Here is a 6,265-nt window from a genome sequence, read left to right on the forward strand (position 1 = left end):
TGTGACATAAGGAACAATGCACATTTTATAATGTTGAGAAAATAAAAAGGTAAGGTTACCAGAAAAACCTTTGTCTCAGCAGTCAGTAGCATTATACTTGGCTAGTCCTATAACTCTTAAGTTTAAAATGCTTTGTGAATATGTTTAAGTTATGCTTATTATGTAGAGTATCATCGCAGTAATAGCTAGGCATTAATATGATTATGCTTAATTGTGCATAAGGGAGTGACCTATGTTTTTGTGTAATAACGACCGGTCTGAGTAGTAAAACACAGAGTAGGTAAAACATTAATGTTCAAGATATGTTAGAACAGTTACAGTGCTGGATTTGCACATATGATAAACAGCACAATTGTAGTGATTTGACATGAGAAACTTAATGCTGAGTTAAATTAATAGGAGAGTAGGTGATGAAAAAAGCTTAAGCTATGTAAGTAGTTTTAACTGCTTAGAGTGTAGAGAGAGTACATCAGGTTGCATAGATGGCAGGGCTGTCAGACCATCTCCGCTGAATGCAGCCCAGACTTTGAGAGAGACTTCCAGACAGTGCAGGCATATCCAACCCCCGATCTGCAAAACCTTTGGCATGTCGGAGTGAGTCCAGCATGATGTGTGCTGAGAGGGGTGAGTGCACTCCCAGTGTATGATGTCTTGCTTCTGCCCGATCCTCCCTGGGAGGCAGCTGGAACGCAGGAGTGTCATTCAGGTCGGCAGGGTTATCAGCGCTGCGTGGTGAGGGACCGGGTAGCAGGTCTCGACTGTACATTGCCACAGGAGCCTGGAATCCCACATGTTCGTAGGTCAGTAAGTGGTGATTAAGCTGTGTTAATGAGCCCTTCTGCTTTTCAACGATCAGTATAGCCTCGAGACTTCTGATCTGCTGTGACATGGTGGTCTCTGGCTTTGCCGCCATTTCAGGTCTGCCTGCCACTTCCGCCATTTTGCTTATGGGGGCCCTTTGTGACTTAGGTGCTGCGGGTTGCGGGGACAGTCTCCTGGGACCGGGATGACCCCCACCGGTCCAAAGGGGGGGAAACAAGGCCTGTACTGCGTGGCGTCAGAGTTCCAAAGGGAAACCACAGGGCAGGATAGTGAGGCAGCGGCCGTCCACCTCACTCACCACGCGGGTAGGCCTCAGATGCAGCTATGCCGATGTGCCCTCTCAGGGGTCAGAATGCTTGTGGTCGGAGTGACCTCAGCACCAGTGCCTCTTTGCCCTCAGGACCACTGCTTCTAGACTGCAGATGGGTATATTATTTGCTTTTTGAAGGGCATTAATGTCGCTTTTCTGCAGGAGCTCATCTTGTATGCGACCTCTGAGCATGGCGGTCCGGCCCCGCCCCCCGAAACAGGAGTTTTAAAGGCAGACTTGTGATTATTCTGTCATTAGACCTTAATATTATAAACAAAGGGTTATTTATATATATATATATATATATATATATATATATATATATATATAATACAAACACCCACACAATATAGTGAAATGTTTGGGTCCACTTTGTATTCCTGGCACTATATTTGTTTCCCCTTTTTGGGATAAAGGGGGGGTGGACCTGTGGTAGTTTGCCTGGGGGTCCTGTGTTTGTCTGTTGCCCCTTTTGGGATAAAGGGGGGGTGGACCCGGGGGATTTGCCTGGAGTCCTGATGCCTGTTTACTCCTTTTAGGAGCCACGTGGCTGTGGCTGTAGGGAAAAAGGGGGGTTGACCTGTGGAAGTTTTCCTGGGGGTCTTCTTTGCCTGTTTACCTCTTTTTGGAGCCTCGTGGCTGTGGCTGTATGGAAAAAGAGGTGTGTTGGAACTGTGGAGATTGTGTAGACTCATAATTTCCTGTGATCCTTCTTGTGTCACTTTGATAGCCTAGCTAGCCTCATTGTGCACGTAGCTCCGTTGCAGAGCGGCGGACCCTCCAGCTTTGAGCGCTGAGTTGGGGGCTCTCCTGATTATTTCTATTTGTGGAGAGGGGGATTCAGGCAGGCATTGCTTGTCTCCCGCACCACGTGGTAGTGAGACCTATAAGTGGGTTTTATAGGGGCACTACGGGAGTGAGGATAGAGGTGGCCACACTTTGTGGACTGCTGTAACGAGGGAGGTTATACAGGATTCGGGTCGGAGATGATTGCTGTTTCCTGTGGCCGCTGGTAGTGAGACTTACGAAAGTCGTTCTCCGAGCGGGGACACTACGAGGTTGAGGGAGGTGACTTACTTTGGTCACACGAGTAAAGGAAAGGAATTACTGTTGATTTTATTTGAACTGTGATGCATGCACTGTATTTCAATTGTATTGTTGTCTTGTTTGTTTAATTGGGAGTCATTCAAACTCCTGTGTCTGTCTCTAAAACTTCTCCTTACTTTTTACTTTTCCTATACTTCCTGTATTATTTACACTATCCTCTACTATTTCTCTTGTGACAGAAGTGATTGGTCACACACTTCTCACCCCGCTCCAATCCGTGGCTACCACCTCGGGTACACGGAATTAGTGACTAGTCTGCGTTTTGGGAAGATGCACTTGGAGGGACCCACCCTTCTGAGTGGCAGCCGACCATTGTAGATAATCTGTTTCATCTTCTTTCCCCTATATCTGGGACGCCTGTATAGGGAGGGATATGGGACAGGAATTGAGTAAGCCCGGTAGGGGCTGGCTCGCATGTGATTTAGTTGAAGACAGAGAGGGAGAGGAGATGGTTAAAGGTGAAGATAGATTTTGCTAAAGTGTGTAAAATTGCTGTGCCTTCATGTGGTAGATTGCAGCCAGAAAGCTGGCGTAGAGTACTGACAGAGTAGCAATGCTATTCAGCAGGAAGGTTGGGCTGAGGAAGAACTAGATCACAAAGGGTTAAGAATGTATGTATATCATAATAATTGTTTTTGTATTTTGTATTAGCCATTACCCTGGTAAAGGGTGGGGGTTTTGTATTGAGTTTCACTGAGAGTATTATTAAATGTTGTGTTTTTGTGTCTCTTTGCTTTTGCAATAACTGTAACGTGGCTATCCTTCTGTCTTGTTACTGTACAGCATTGACATGGTTAAAGAGATTCTGCTGGCAGTCTCTCTCTCCCACTTCCCCCGCCTTCCTCTCTCTCTCTTGCTTTCTGTGAGGGGGGGGTTGCGTGCTTGCGGATTCAGATTTGTGTTTCGTAGAGTTACTACTGATAAGACTTAGCAATGGAATTTTTGCTAGAAAATATTCTAATTGTGTATTTTGCTACTTACATAGGAGTGATGTGTCGTATAGGAGGTTTCTAGGGTTTGTGTGTTGTTGTTGCTGCTATTTGTGCGACGCCAGCAGGTTCCGTGGCGTTGTATATGTATTTGGACGTGTTGAGTGATTAATAGCTGGTGAATGATGGGGGAGGTTGGTTGCATCCCGTGAGTTTATTTTTTGCACCATGTTATTTCAAAGCTTCACGGGCTGTTAAATGTATAATGTTTTCATTTGTCTTATTTAATCCGTCAAGCCTGTCCATAGTTTAGTATTTCATTTTGTCTAACAGAATGTTGCTTCTCTGACTTATTTTTATTAAGCCATAATTTAGTGTAAAGCTACTGCAAGCTGAAATGCCCTAAAAGAAAATGGCCCCTAGAAAGAGACACGTCAGTCCTGGCTCCTGCCCTCACTCTGCCCTTAGTGAGGTCCATATATCGTGTCAATTCAAGATCTACTTCTACCACGCTCATCCTATCCTAAGACATGCTGTCTTCCTTAATTCCCATATATTATGAACAAAAAGTTACAATTACTAAAATAATCCTACTATTAGTTTCCCTATATCAGGAAAGTGTCTGTGACAAGTAATGGTTAATATGTAGATAGAATATATATGTCTATCGATTCACGTATAAGTAACAAGTGTGTTTTAACTTTGTGTACAAAGATTGATAACATGCTGAAAGAAGGGTTATCTTAAAGAACATTTACTAAAAGAAAGTTCTAATAAACCAAGATTTCTTGAACAAATGGTGATACAATTAAGGATTGAGAAAAAAAAAAAAATGTCTTGATCTAATTGAAAAGGAACCAGTTGACATTATAAGCATAACTATTAACAAATGAATAAGGTGGGAGTGTGTTCCAATCTGTTGTGTTTTTTTTTACTGGATAATGTTTGCCTCCAAGATTAAAAGACTGACTAACATAATTTTTGTTGTAAGCCCAGATATTTTATTATTGCATATGCATAGGAATTGAGACTTTGGGCATTATAGTGTATTAATTCTAGATCTGTTACTAGCAGCAAGTGCTTAGCCTTATGCCTATCCCACGCATGCTTAAACACTTCTACTGAGTTAACCTCTACCACTCCAGTTGGAAGGCTATTCCATGCATCCACTACCCTCTCAGTAATGTAATGCTTCCTGATATTATTTTTAAACCTTTGTCCTTCTATTTTTGAGACTATGTCCTCTTGTTATGGTAGTTTTCCTTATTTTAAATATAGTCTCCACTTTTACTGTGTTGTTTCCCTTTATGTATTTAAAATGCTTTTATCATATTTCCCCTGTCTCGTCTTTTCACCAAGCTATACCTGTTAAGATCCTTTAACCTTTCCTGGTGAATTTTATCCTGCAATCCATGAACCAGTTTAGTAGCCCTTCTTTGAACTCTCTCTAAGGTATTCATATCCTTCTGAAGATAGGGTCTCCAGTACTGTATCCAGTACTCTAAGTGAGGTCTCACCAGTGTTCTGTACAATGGCATGAGCATTTCCCTCTTCCTGCTGCTAATACCTCTCCCTATGCAACCAAGCATTCTGCTAGCATTTTCTGCTGCTCTATTACATTGTACATTGTCATTAACAGCCAGAAACTGGAGAACAAGAAATGTGAATTAATGTATAGCTGTTTAACAATGCTTAACAAAATCTCCATTATCTTTTTCATTTATTTTGCAGAAGACAATGTTATTTGTCTATTTTGTATGTTTGAAAAGAAAAAAAAATAGTAATAATACATTATCAGTGAAAAGTAGAATAAGTTTTATCCCATTTGCAAGACATAAAATTGTGATAATGTATATTTGTGATATAAATAAAATAAAGAACGAGAGTCAGGGATAGCGTCTGTCTCCACGGGCACAAGTCTGGTGTGGGAGAAGTGGTGGGCTAGCCGCTGCGGGACACCCACGGAGTGAAACGTTCGAGGCTTGTGGAGACAAGATGAGCATGTTAGCCTTTTATTATTTTTCTCTAGGGAAAGCATAGGGCCAGTTAATAGTTGTTGTACATGGGCTATTCGCAGCCTCCATTGCATTTCTACCTAGTCTTGATTTCTGATGTATCCTCCATTGCTACATCACCTGTCTGCTCCCTTACCTGCCCACCCCCGCTTACTCCTTCCACCGATCCCTCCCCTTCATCTACAGTCTCCCACTTTCTCCTCCTACTCCTCCCTCTACTCCACCTTCTCCTCCCTCTACTCCACCTTCTCCTCTCTCCTCCTACTTCTCCTCTATTCCTCCTCCTCTACTCCACCTTCTCCTCTTTCCTCCTACTTCTCCTCTACTCCTCCTTCTCCTCTCTCCTCCTACTTCTCCTCTATTCCTCTTTCTACTCCTCCCTCTACTCCACTTTCTCCTTCTACTCCACCTTCTCCTCTCTCCTCCTACTTCTCCTCTATTCCTCCTTCTCCTACTCCTCCCTCTTCTCCACCTTCTCCTCCTCCTACTCCTTCTTCCTGCTCTTACTCCTCCCTCCTCTTTCTACTCCTCCCTTTACTCCACCTTCTCCTCCTCCTACTCCACCTTCTCCTCTTCCCACTTTCCCTGTCCTTCCTACTCCACCTTCTTCCCCTCTCGCTCTATCCACTACTCATTCCTCCACCTCCCCACTACCATATCTATATCCTTTATATGCTTCCTCCCTTCTTATTCCTTGCCAATTTCCTCCGCTCATAGACAACTCTGCCTCTACCTGACAACATTATATTTTGAAGAAAAGTTGCTCTGGCCACTCTTCCGCCACTTCCCAGGGGGGAGTACCACACTAACGAAAAATTATTCAGACTGGTGGAGGTGCACTTCATCATGAAAGAACTGTTTTGGGCACTCTCAAGGAAATAGTGCGGTCCTGACCCAGATTCCCATGGAAGTAAGACACCTGTAAGGGAGGTGGCTGTCCCTCATGTTTTTTCTTCACTAAGTCCCCAGAAATCTCATGAAAGGAACCTGACTCATTAGAACAAAGCATGAACATTAAATTTACAAATCTCTACAGAGGGGGGTCAGCAAGAGAACTGTGAATAGAAAGACAAATACCCCCC

The sequence above is a fragment of the Pelobates fuscus genome, chromosome 8 (assembly GCF_036172605.1).
Source record: "Pelobates fuscus isolate aPelFus1 chromosome 8, aPelFus1.pri, whole genome shotgun sequence".
NCBI classification, from domain to species: Eukaryota; Metazoa; Chordata; class Amphibia; order Anura; family Pelobatidae; genus Pelobates; species Pelobates fuscus.